The sequence below is a fragment of the Molossus molossus genome, unplaced genomic scaffold, assembly GCF_014108415.1.
Source record: "Molossus molossus isolate mMolMol1 unplaced genomic scaffold, mMolMol1.p scaffold_m16_p_9, whole genome shotgun sequence".
NCBI lineage: Eukaryota > Metazoa > Chordata > Mammalia > Chiroptera > Molossidae > Molossus > Molossus molossus.
The window spans coordinates 93,614,259-93,627,314 of NW_023425403.1; the positions used below are offsets into that span (position 1 = coordinate 93,614,259).

General features: G+C 37.2%; 1 protein-coding gene across 3 annotated transcripts in view; it reads left to right on the forward strand.

Annotated features, from left to right (window-relative positions):
• The window catches only part of FNDC3A (fibronectin type III domain containing 3A), a 241,095-nt gene that overhangs the window by 13,843 nt on the left and 214,196 nt on the right, over positions 1 to 13,056 (forward strand). The window contains exon 1 of one of the 3 annotated variants that reach the window (XM_036249593.1): positions 711 to 874. The exons of the other annotated variants lie outside the window; for them this stretch is intronic. The gene's annotated coding sequence lies outside the window, so the exon portion shown is untranslated. Of the gene's footprint in view, positions 1 to 710; positions 875 to 13,056 lie in introns of those variants that run through there. 3 annotated transcript variants of the gene reach the window in all.

Below are 13,056 nucleotides of genomic sequence, written 5' to 3' on the forward strand. Positions count from 1 at the left end.
GTATATGAACAGACCAGTAATTGCCAACAAAATTATATCAATAATATGAAAAGATATATGTAGCCCTATGTTCATGGCAATATTATTTACTATACCCAAGCTATCAAAGCTGTGCATCAATGAACAATGGAATAAAGATGATATAACACACACACACACACACACACACACACACACACAGTGGAATATTACTCAGCCATAAAGAAGAATGAAATCTTACCATTTGTGACCACATGGATGGACCTTGAGGATATTATGCAAAGTGAAACAAGTCAGTCAGATAAAGACAAATACCATATGATTTTACTTAAATGTGGCATCTAAGAAACAAAGGAACAAACACAATAGAAACAAACTTACAGATACAGAGAACAAACTAATGGTTACCAGGAAGGAGGGTGCTTGTGGGTTGGGTGAAAAAGGTGAAGGGATTATGAAGTACAAATGGGCAGATACAAAAGTTACTGAGATGTAAAGTACAACCTAGGGAATATAGTCAGTAATATTGTAATAACTATGTATGGTATCAGATGGATCTTTACCTTTTTCACCCACCATATTGGAAGGATCACTTTGTAAGTTATAACTATCTAACCACTGTGCTGAACACCTGAACCTATGTAATATTCAGTGGCAACTGTAATTGAAATATTTAAAAAAAATTTTTAACTGTCACTCTAGGATTCTTTACCCTGCAAAATCATCTTTCAAGAACAAAGGCAAAATAAGGGCTTTTCAGATATACAAGAGCTGAAGGAATTCATTACCTTTAGTCCTTTGCTAACACATACATTATATGGAGTTCTTAAGCAGAAGAAAATTAAACCATATGAATACCAGGACCTACAGAAAGGAATGTGGAACACTGAAAATGGTAACTACATGGATAAATATATAAGATTCAGTTTAAATATCTTTATAAGACAATTGACTGTTTAACATAAAAATGATGATGATTGCAGTGTTTATAACAAATGCAAATTCAAATATATATCAATAGCACAAGGAAGGGGAGAAACTGCAGGTATATTATTGCAATATACCTGATACTTATACCCAGAGTAGTATAAGATAAACTCATGCTATTTATATGGTAGTAAATTAGATTGTAAAAAGTTAGACTGTAGTAAGTTTAGCATGTATATTATAAACCCTAGACCAACCACTAAAGTAACAAAACAAAGAATTATACTCTTCATGCTAACAGGGGAGATACAATGATATAATAAGAAATCATCCCAAACAAAACAGATAATTAGGGAAAAGGGAATGAAGAACACATGGGACAAAAAGAAAACAAATAGGATGGTAGATTTAAACCCAACCATATATTATTAGTCACATTCCATATAAATAGTCTAAACACTATTTTTAAAAGGCTGAGATCATTGGATCAGGTTTTAAAAAAATCAAAATCCGAGTATGCCACATTTACAAGAGTCCCACTTTACATATAAATACACATATATCTATTAAAAGTAAAATGTTTGAAAATATTTACTGTGCTGCCCTAGCTGGTGTGGCTCAGTTGGTTGGGCTACCTCCTATGCACCAAAATGTTGCTGGTTCAGTTTTCCGTCAGGGCACATGCCCAGGTTGTGGGCTTGATCCTGGTTGGGGGTGTGCAGGAGGCAGCCCATTGATGTTTCATTCTCACATCGATGTTTCTCTCCCTCTCGCTCTAAAAAAATAATCAATTAAACATATATTTACTATGCTAACACTATGCAGAAGAAAGCTGGAGTGACTGTATTAGATCAGAAGTTAGATTTTACAGCAAAGATTTTTACCAGGATGAAGATGGTCATTTCATAATAATAAAGGGATTAATTCATCAAAAGGACATAATCCTTAATTTTTATGCATCTAATAAAAGAGCTTCAAATTACACAGTAGACCTGCAAAGAGAAATAATATGCAATTTTAACAGATTCCAATATCCCTTTCTTAATAATTGATAGAAAAAGTAGAATGTAAAGCCTAAAACTATAAAATTTCCTGAATAAAACATAGAAAAGTTTGGTGATCTTGTATTAGGCAGATACAGCACCAGAAATACCATAAAATAACAGTAGGTTGGAAGAACAGGAATGTATTCACATCTGGGATGGGGCCTTCAACAATGAAGTATACTTTGACATTTTCATTATCAACTTGAGATCTTCATTATCACTTAATAATTATGTTCTAATTAATTTAGTCTTAGATCTGTATGGTCATGGGACTAACAGCATCAGGTTCACCTGGGAACTTATTAGAAATGTGAATTATTGGGCTTTACCCACATCTAATGAATCAGAAATTCTAGTGTGGAGTCCAATAATCTGTGTTTTAATAAGCCTTACAGTGATTCTGATACATGCCAAAGTTTGAAAACGACAGTCTTAGAGCCTTTAGATAGATATTGGTAGTGGTACAATTCATTGCAACAAATCTGACATGGCATACCTCAGATTTGTGTACATCATCATGTATTAATTTTGCCTTTAAAGAAGAACTAAACAGATATACCGAATAGTAGTTAATGAAGCTTGGTTGGTTTAGAGGTGAAGTATATTGACGCCTGTAACTTTGAAATGCATTTTAAAAAAGAAGATGGGTGGAGTAATGTGATAAAGAAAAATGTTAATTTTAGAATCTAGATGACAAGTATATCATAGTCACTAATTATTTCAGCTTTTTTGTAGGTTTAAGATTTTTCATGATAAAATATAAAATCCTCATATGGCTGCTTTTTAAATTTTTATGCAAGAGAAAGAAATGTACCCAGATGTGCTCTTAGACAAATAATGGCATATGGTAATGAAATTTTAATATCTTCATAATTATGAGTAGCTATAGAAGACTGTGTTAATACATTGGCAGTGCATTTATTTATCTTAGCAATTGGCTATTCAAAATATTTCTAGTAAATTAAAATTGGATATTAAAATTTGATCTTACTAGTGTTCTCAATTTTTAAAAATTATTTTTATTTTTAAATTATACCTGATGTACAATATTATATTAGTTTCAATAACCCCGTGATTAGATGTTTATATAACTTATGAAGTGATCACCCCTATAAATCTAGTACTCACCTGACACCATATATAGTTATTAGACTATTATTTACTGTAGTCCCTATGCCATATTTTGCATCCTCATGACTATTCTGTAACTACCAATTTGTATATCTAAATCCCTTCCCCTTTTTTACCTATCCCTGAAACTCCTCTACCATCTGGCAACTCTCAAAATGTTCTCTATATCTATAAGTATATTTCTGTTCTGCTGGTACATTTATTTTGTTTTTTGGATTCCACAGATAAGCGAACACATCTGGAATTTGTCTTTCTCCAGTTTATCTCACTTAGCACAATACCCTCTAGATTTATACATGTTGCAGATGGCAAGATAAGATTCTTTTATATGGCTGAAGCATATTTCACTGTATATATGCAAAACTTCTTCTTTGTTGATGGACACCTAGGTTGCTTCCATGTCTCAGATATTGTAAATAATGCTGCAATAAACATATGGATGTATGTGTGTTCAATTTAGTGTTTTGGGATTCTTTGGATAAATATCCAGAAGCGAAATTGCTGGGTCTTTTTTGGTCTCTTGTTATAGCCTTTGTTTTAAAGTCTTTTTTTCCCTCTGATATAAGTATTGCTGCTTCAGCTTTTTGTTTGTTTGTTTCTATGTTCGTGAAATATCTTTTTCCATCCCTGTACTTTCAGTCTGTATGTGTCTTTCCATCTGAAATGAATCTCTTGTAGGCAGCATATGTAAGGGTCTTGTATTGTTATTCATTCAGTCACTGTATGTCTTTTGATTAGATCATTTAATCCATTTACATGGAAAGTAATTGTTGATAGATATGTATTGCCATTTTCTTCATATTTTTAATGTTATTTTTTCTTAAAAAAAAGACCCTTTAACATTTCTTGTAATACTGGTTTAGTGGTGATGAACTCCTTTAGCTTTTTCTTGTCTGAGAAGGTCTTTATCTGTCCTATTGTAAATGATAGCTTTACTGGGAGGAGTAATCTTGGTTGTAGGTCCTTGCTTTTCATCACTTTGAATATTTCATGCCAGTTCCTTCTGGCCTGCAAAGTTTCTGTTGACCAGTCATCTGGAAATCTTATGGAAGCTCCCTTGTAGGTAAATAAATGCTTTTCTCTTGCTGCTTTTTTTAAGTTGCTTTTTTTTTTAATCCTCACCCAAGGATTCTATTGATTCTAGAGAGAGAGGAAGGGAGAGGAGTAGAGAGAGAGAGACAGAAACATTGATATGAGAGAAAAACATCAATCAGTTGCCTGTCATATGCACCCCAACTAGGGACTGAACCTGCAACCTGGGTATGTTCCGTGACTGGGAATCGAACCTGTGAACTTTTGGTGTACCAGATGGTACCTCAACCAACTGAGCCAGGCTCTTTTGCTTCTTTTAAGATTCTCTCTTTGGCCCTGACCAGTTTGGCTCAGCGGTTGAGAGTCGGCCTGCGGACCAGAGAGTCCCGCGTTTGGTTCCCGCTAGGGGCACATACCACACACAAAAAAAGATTCTCTCTTTGTATTTAACCTTTGGCACTTTAATTATGACTTGTCTTGGTGTGGGCCTCTCTGGGTTCATGTTTGGGACTCTGCGCTTTCTGGACTTGTATGTCAATTTTCTTCGCCAGGTTAGGGACATTTCTGTCAATATTTTTTCAAATAATTTTTCAATTTCTTGCTTTCCTTTTGGCACTCCATGATGTAAATGTTGCTACTATTGAAGATGTTCCAGAGGTTCCTTATATTATCTCCATTTTTCTTTTTATTCTTTTTTCTATTTTGCTGTTCTGATTGGGTGTTTTCTGTTTCCTTATCTTCCAAATCTCTAATTTGATCCTCTGCTTTATCTAATTAACTGTTGATTCTTTCTAATGTACTCTTCATTTCAGTTATTCTTCATTTTTGACTGTTTTTAAGTTTTCTATCTTCATTTTTATGTTTCTTAATTTTTTGTTGAAGTTCTCACTAAATTTCTCTACTCTCCCTCTAAGTTTGTTGAGCATTCTTATAACAAGTGTTTTGAATTAGCTTGCTTGTCTCCATTTTGTTTAGTTCTTAGTCTGGAATTTTGTTCTGTTCTTTAATTTGGAACATGGTTCCTAATCTCCTAATTTTGGCTGCCTTCCCTGTATTTGTATCTGTGTATTAGATAGAGATGCTGTGTCTCCCAGTCTTGGTATAGTGACTTCATGTAGTAGATGTCCTGTAGGGCTCATTGGAGCAGCCTCCCCAGTCACCCAAGCTGGATGCTCCAAGTGCACTCCTGCTATGGGCTGTGCACACCCTCCTGTCATAGTTGAACTTTGATTGCTGTTGACATGTCAGTTGGAGGGATTTACCTCCAGGCTGAGCAGTTGTGAAGATTGGCTGCCGCAACTGTGGAGAATGCTGTCCAGGGGATGACCGTATTGGAGCAGAACTCACTTCAGCAGTGCTCAGGTACCCACTGAATCAACTTCTGAGTATGTTGCTTGTGAAGGTGATTGGGTGGTGCTTTGTTGTAATTTGAAGCCATCTACAGGGTATACTGGCTCTGGCCCCTCTTGGGTGGTGCCCTGCTTGGGGCCACCTGTCATGAGCTGCAAAGCAATCTGCAGATGGCTGCTACTTGTACTGGGATTGGAGGTGCCTAGAAGAGACCAAGCTGCGAATCAGGGTTGGCTGCCATTAGTACCAGGCCTGGGGCCACTTAACAAGAGGTATGGGGTACACAGAGGCCAGATATTGCTTGTTTGAGAGATTTTAGTAAAGTCGCAGAATGCGCCATGACAGACCGTTTATATGGAATAGACACTGGAAACTGCTTAGGTGGGCCTGAAACCAAATAGCAATGTTCTGATCCGGGTTCTTTGTCTTGCCAAAATCGAAGAATGAGTTCTCGGACTAAGGGGTAAGCGAAAGGAAAGTTTGTTTGAAAGATAGGCAGACTCCCCACAGCGGGGCGGGGCGGGGGGTGCCCAAGTGGGTTGCCAGTGGGGCTCTGTTGTCTAGGAGTAAATATATATACCTTGCTAGCCTCTTATTGGTCTTTTCAAGGAATTCTACCTTAGCAACATCCATGCATTTTAAAGCTTATGTTTCTTGCCTGACTGGGTTCAACCCTGAGTCATCTATAGGGGCTTTAGTGGCTTCCCTTTTTTGATCATTTCAACTTCTCCCAGACTTTTTTTTTTAATTGTTGAAAGGATTACAGATGTTTTCTCCCAGACTCTTAGTGAGAAGGAGGAGGGGAAATGCCTTTGGAGCAACCCTGTGCTTGCTTTTGGCCCCCCAATTCCAACCTTGGTTTCTTATAATCCTTTCTAAGGTAACCTGGCTTTCTGCAATAGAAACACACATATCTATAGTTTCTAAGCAGAATTCATTCAGCAATCCTGTTACTTTGCCTGAAACCAGCCTTCCAGGGTTTTTTGATTATGTAATTGACCTGTGCTCCTTCCAGAAACTTCTAATTTGCGTTTCTATAAATGGGAGCTGGGAGTTTCTGGCCTTGGAAGTACAGTGCCTATTGATTTTAGTTTTATTTTGAGATTTGTAGTCCAAGTAAACCTCCACATATACTGTATACTGAGTTGCCTGCCTGTGTGCTGAGCTTCAAATCATCTTAAACTTCCCATGTGTCTCAGCCTTCCCTTCCCATGGTCCTGTCCCTCACTGCCTAACCTGCCTCTGTCTCCTCATGCCCACAAAGGGCAGGATTCCAGGAAATCACCCAGGGGGGCCTAACAGTGTTAGCCTGGTTGATGGAGACTCAGATATGGTACCTTCCTGCTGCCTCTGGGAAAGAGGGCTCAACAAAAAAACCATGACCTCTGCCAGCACTTCTGTCTGGGAAGAAGTTACCCCTCTAGCCCTTGCCTTCATACCAAACACTTCAGTTCCTACCTGTATTATCCCTGGGACCTTTCTAGTTGCTGTCCTGGTGCTGCAGCTCAGAGCAAGTGAGTCCAAGTAAGTCTCTGTGGGCCCTTTAAAAGGAATGCCTGGGACTCTAGAAGCCCTTTGTCTCACTCAGCCACAATGTCCACTGGTTTTAACAGCAAGAAATTATAGGGACTTCTCTTCCTGACACTGGGACCCTTGGCTGGGAAACTTGGTGTGGGTGGGACTTCTTGCTATTCAGCTGAGACCTCTGCAGCCAAGATATACCTCTCTATTTTTAACCACCTCATGTGGGTATGGGACCAGCCCATTTCCTGTCTTCACCCCTCCCACCAGTCTTGATATGGCTTCTTTTTTGTATCTGTAGTTACAGGATTTCTGTTCAGCCAGATTTCAGGTGGTTGTGAATGATGTTTGTTCTGTAGTTTAGTTGTAATTTGATGTGGTTGTGGGAGGTTCCGAATATTGTATTTACCTATGCTGCCATCTTGACCAAGCCTAATGTTTTCTAAATTACTTTCATTGCTTTACTCAATATAGCAAGATGATAAGTTTTATCAGTTATACCTATATGGTCTTGTTATTGTTACCTTTAAGGACAGTCATAAATTATTGGTGTTTAAAACATTTTGTAGATATCACATCAAGTAGAAAGTATTTAGGTTAAAAGAAGTTTTAAAAGGCATGATAACGTGTGCATTTAGTATGAATTCTGATTCAAACAAATTTAATAAAAAATAATGAGATTTTGAAATTTGAACATTGCATATTTGGTGATTTTAGTAATTATTCATTTTTATGTTTGGTAATTGTTTTTTAGTTATTCTTTTACCTTGCTAAAATTTTATCACTTTTTTAAAAATATTTTTTTCTTTATTGATTTTAGAGAGAAAGAAAGGGAGAGGGGGAGATGGAAACATCAATGAGAGAGAACATTGATTGGCTGCCTCCTGCATGCTCCTCACTGGGGATCAGGCCCACAACCTGGGCATGTGCCCTGACTGGGAATCGAAACGGCAACCTCTTGGTGTGTGGGTCAACGCTCAACCACTGAGCCACACTGGCCCAGCTCCCTTACATTTTTAATAGTCTAGAATATTTATATTTATACTTTGGATCATTAATGACATTGAGCATTGTGGTTATGTTGAGATTTTGTTCTTTTGTTTTTGTTGATCCTCACCCCAGGATATTTTTCCACTGATTTCTAGATAGAGTGGAAGGGAAAAAGGGGAGGAGATGAGGGAAGGAGGGGAAGAGAGATAGAGAGAGAGAAAGAGAAACATTGACGTGAGAGAGACACATTGATTGGTTGCCTCCTGCATGACCCCAACCACAGCCAGGAATCAAACTTTTAACCCAGGTATGTGCCCTTGACCGCGAATTGAATCCTGGACCCTGTGGTTTGTGGGCTGACACTCTGACTACTGAACCAAACCAGCCAGGGCTGGTTCATTTTTTTAATCCTCACCCGAGGATATGTTTTCATTGATTTTTTATTTTTATTTTTTGAGAGAAATATCTGTACAAGAGATAAACATTGATGGGTTGCCTCCTCTACACACCCAGACCTGGGGATTCAATCTACAACCTAGGTATGTGCCCTGACTGAAAATCAAACCTGCAGTCTTTGGTGTACAGGATGACACTCCAACCAACTGAGCCACCCTGGATGTGGTTATGTTTTTAAGAAGGAGTCCATATCTTTCAGAGATGCATACTGAAATATTTGCAGATGAAATTGTATGTTGTACTTGAAAATAATACAAGATAGGAGTACGTGGGTGACAGACTAGTTGAAACTAGACTGGCTTTGAATTGAAATGGTTGAAGCTGGATGATGACAATATGAGAGTTCATTATACTATTAGGGTTATTTTGGTGTATGTTTGAAATTTTTCAGAAATTAAAATAAGAAAGATATAGTAGAGGTTAAATTGTACTTTTGCAGCATGATCTAAGAATCTTAACTACCACTTATTACATGTTTCTACAAGAAAATATTTTTCAAATACTTCTGACTTCTCAATGCAATTTTGGAGGACAGCCTGTTTCTAAGTTGAGGATTGCCTCTATTTTTTAAAAAAAATTTTTTTAAATACTTTTAGTTGCAGTCTTTTTTGTAGTAAGTCTTGTGTCTCTGATGCTTTTATTCTCCCAAAGGACCAAATAATTTAAAAATTGAGGAAAGAAAGAATAAGAAGAAACCTGAATTAAACATAAATCTCTTCAATAAGTTGTCTTATATTTTTTCTATATATTAGTCATTTAAAATCATTAATAGCACAGTATCTCCTTACTGCTCTTTTCCTGTCTTACTTTCTGTACAAGTATAAATTTCTTTTATACATTTTTTAAAAAAGCACAATAGTCCTTTTACATCTAAATGAAAGTTTACATTAAGATGTGGAAGTGTAGGTGAACCAAAATAATGCATTTAATTAATTGTACACATTTTTAACAGTTATTTTTCTAGATTACAGTTAACATCAAACATGGTAATTGCAAGAATTAATTATTCTTTTAAAAAATATTTTTTTCTTTATTTTAGAGAGAGAGAAAGGGGGGGGGAGAGAGAGACAGAGAGAGAGAAAGAGACAGATGGAAACATCATTGAGAGAGAACATCAATTGGCCACCTCCTGCATGCCCTCCACTGGGGATTTGGCCCACAACCTGGGCATGTGCCCTGGCCAGGAATTGAATTGGCGACCTCTTGGTGCATGGATGGATGCTCAACCACTGAGCCACACCAGCCAGGCGAGAATTAATTATTTTTAAGAAAAAATATAAAATAGCCCTGGCCAGTTTGGCTCAGCAATTGAGCGACGGCCTGCGGACCAGAGAGTCCTGGGTTTGGTTCCCGCTAGGGGAACATACCACAAACAAAAAAAAAAAAAAAGAAAGAAAAGAAAAAAAATAAAATAATCTAATATGTTTATTAAATAAAGTCTAAGAAGTATTTTTTAGGTTTCTGATAAATGATAGGATGATTTTTCAGATTCATTCATTTTACTTTCATCACAAGAAAGTCCACTACAGGAGATTTAAAGTGCTCTTTTTAAAATCTAATGTAGTCAAGTTTATTTTTTATTTTTTGAAAAGTTTTTTTTCTTTATTGAGTTTAAAGATAGAGGGAGAGAGAGAGAGAGAGAGAGAGAGAGAGAGAGAGAGAGAGAGAGAGAAATGAGAGAGAACATTGGCCACCTACTGCATGCCCCCCACTGGGGATTGGGCCCACAACCTGAGCATGTGCCCTGACCAGTAAACGAACTGGTGACCTCTTGGTGCATGGGTCAATGCTCAGCCACTGAGCCACACCAGCTGGGGCTAATGTAGTCAAGTTTAGAAGTAAAAAAATCCAAAGGTCAAAAAAAAAAAAAAAAAATGAAATACAAGTTTAAATTGGAAAAATACAGTTTGTAAGATGAAATAGTCATTTGGATAAGGTCCAAATTCAAGCAAAATTTATTGAAATTTCCCTGAAAAGATATTTAGATGGTTGATAAACCAAATGTTACTCTGCCATTGCCTAGGGCTCTTCAATACTGACCACTTTTAAATAAAAATTTCGATGAAGCTGGTGTAACCATATCCACATTACAAAAAAAAATAAAATTGAGAAATAGTGAAAATTACTTTAATTCCATCATCCTAATACAATTGCTACTATGATTTTAATGTTTTTACTTGTTTTTTTCATATGTATATTTTTAAGTACTCCTAAATTCTAAATATAACTGTAATGCTAAAACTCTTTGGAATGTATAGTAGTCATGAGATTTCAAATATGGCCTTGGAGTTGTTTAATTTTTAGTTTTGTTGATTTAGACAAATCAAGAGAACAGAAAAATACATTGGATTTCTTAGTCTAAGTGTACATATTTTTCCTATGGTTCTCTCAATTATGCTATGGCTGTAATGCAAGTAAGGTCTTGATTTGTGTTTTTCTACATGCTTTTTAAAGAAGTGTAGCAGAAATTTCAAACCCCAGGCCATGCTCATTGTCATGAACTAGCTACTGTGTACTCTAAATTTAGGCTATTGTCATTATACCAGCAGTATTCTTAGAACAAAATCAGGTAGGATGGATGGATATGAATGAGAAGATTAAGGAAGAAAAACTGGCAGACTATATAAATAAGGAAACTAGTAAGATTCAGAATTCCAGCAGTGACTGAGTGACCAAATACAGTATTGTTTCTAAATCTGATAAGAGTTATGGACTGACTTTATATGTTAAGCTTTAGCCCCCAGTATGATCATATTTGGAAGTGTAGAACTTTTGGGAGGTATTTATGTTTAGATGAGGTCATGAGGGTGGGGCCCCTACGATGGATTACTCCTTTTATGGGAAGAGTCAAGGAGACCGGGAGCTAGCTTTCTCTTGCAAGAAGGTAGCCATCTACAGGCCAAGAGGAGAGCCCTTACCAAGAACCTGATAATGCTAGCACCCAGACCATGGAATTCCCAGCCTCCAGAACTGTGAGAAATAACTACCTATTGCTTAAGCCACCCAGTCTATGGTATTTTTTCCAGCAGCGTGAGCTAAGACTGTAATTGGTACCAATAAGTGGCAAGCTGCTATTATAAATATTCAAAAAATGTGAAAGTGGCTTTGGAACTAGGGAATAGGTAGAGGCTGGAAAAGTTTTGAAGTGCATGCTAGAAAAAAACCAAGATTGCTGTTAAGAGACTGCTGATAGTGACTGTTCAGAGCTCAGAATGAAAAGAGGAGAGTTAGAGAGAAAACCTCCATCTTCTTAGAGAATACATAAATAATTATGAACAACAGAATGTTGGTGGAAATATGGACAGTAAAGACCTTTCTGATGAGTTCTCAGATGGAAATGAGGAACGTTTGTTATTGGATAGTTATTTGTTATTCTTTGTCCCTTATTATAAAGGGACAAAGAACTTGGCTGAGTTGTATTCATGTTCTAAGGTTTTGTGGAGGGTAGACTTGTGAGTGATAAAACTGGATATTTAGTTGAGGAGGTTTCTAAGCAAAGTGTTGGAGTGGCTTGGTTCTTTCTATCCCCTTATATTACAATGTAAGAGGAGAGAAATGAATTGAAAAAGGATTTGTTAAGAAAAGGAAACCAGGACTTAAAGACTTGGAAAATTCACAGCCTATCTATATTGTAAAAAATGAGGAAGCACGTTCAGAAGAGAACACCAAAAGTGTGGCTGACTAGCCATTTGATAAGGATGTTAATGTGAGCAATGGACCTAATTAGCATCTCAACAGAAACCAGGAAGAGAGGTGGAATTATACCGGAAGAAGCACTGCCTGCTGGAACTAAAGGAAACAGAAAATGGAATGGAATGAAGAAAAGCTGTGAATATACATTATTCTTTAAGGAAAGGGAAGAAGAAGGACCCAAAAGATGATTTCTGAGGTTATCAGGGCTGCTACTTCCATTACAGGTCTAGAGTGCACAGGTCTGAGGGGAGGGCTACTACCTGTGCCTGTTTGAAAGAATGGGACCTCTGTCCAGTAGAGCCACATTGGGTGGGTCTCCCCCAAGCTGAAGGAATATCTGTGGGGGTAATGCCGTACTCCATTATGTATAGAGGGCAGAGCATGGAACCAAAGAGATTATTATCAAGCTTAAGATCTAATGGTACTTGTCTTCTAGGTTTTGGAATTACTTGAGACCTGTCATCCTTTCTTCCTTCTTCCTTCTGATTTCGGCCTGTCCCACTGTTGTATTTTGGGAGCATGTATGTTTCTAGTTCCACAGGTTCATGACTGTAGAGGAATTTTGTCCCAGGATGAATTGTACCCTCAGTCTCACCCAAATCTGATTTAGATGAGACTTTTAGACTTTAGAGTTCATGTTGAAATAAGTTAAGTCTTTTGTTGGGATGGAATAAATGTATTTTGCATGCAAGAAGGACGTGAATTTTGGGGAACGTATGAACTAAATGTTTATGTCCTTCTGCAATGGAGAGGTTGAACCCTTAAGCCCTGTTGTGATGGTATTAAGAGGTGGGGCCTTTGGGAGGTAATTAAGTTTAGATGAGATCATGAGGGTTTTACCCTCATGATGGGATTAGTGCCCTTATAATTTAAGAAGAGGAAGGGAGATCAGAGCTCCCTCTCAGCCATGTGAGGGTACAGCAAGCCAGGA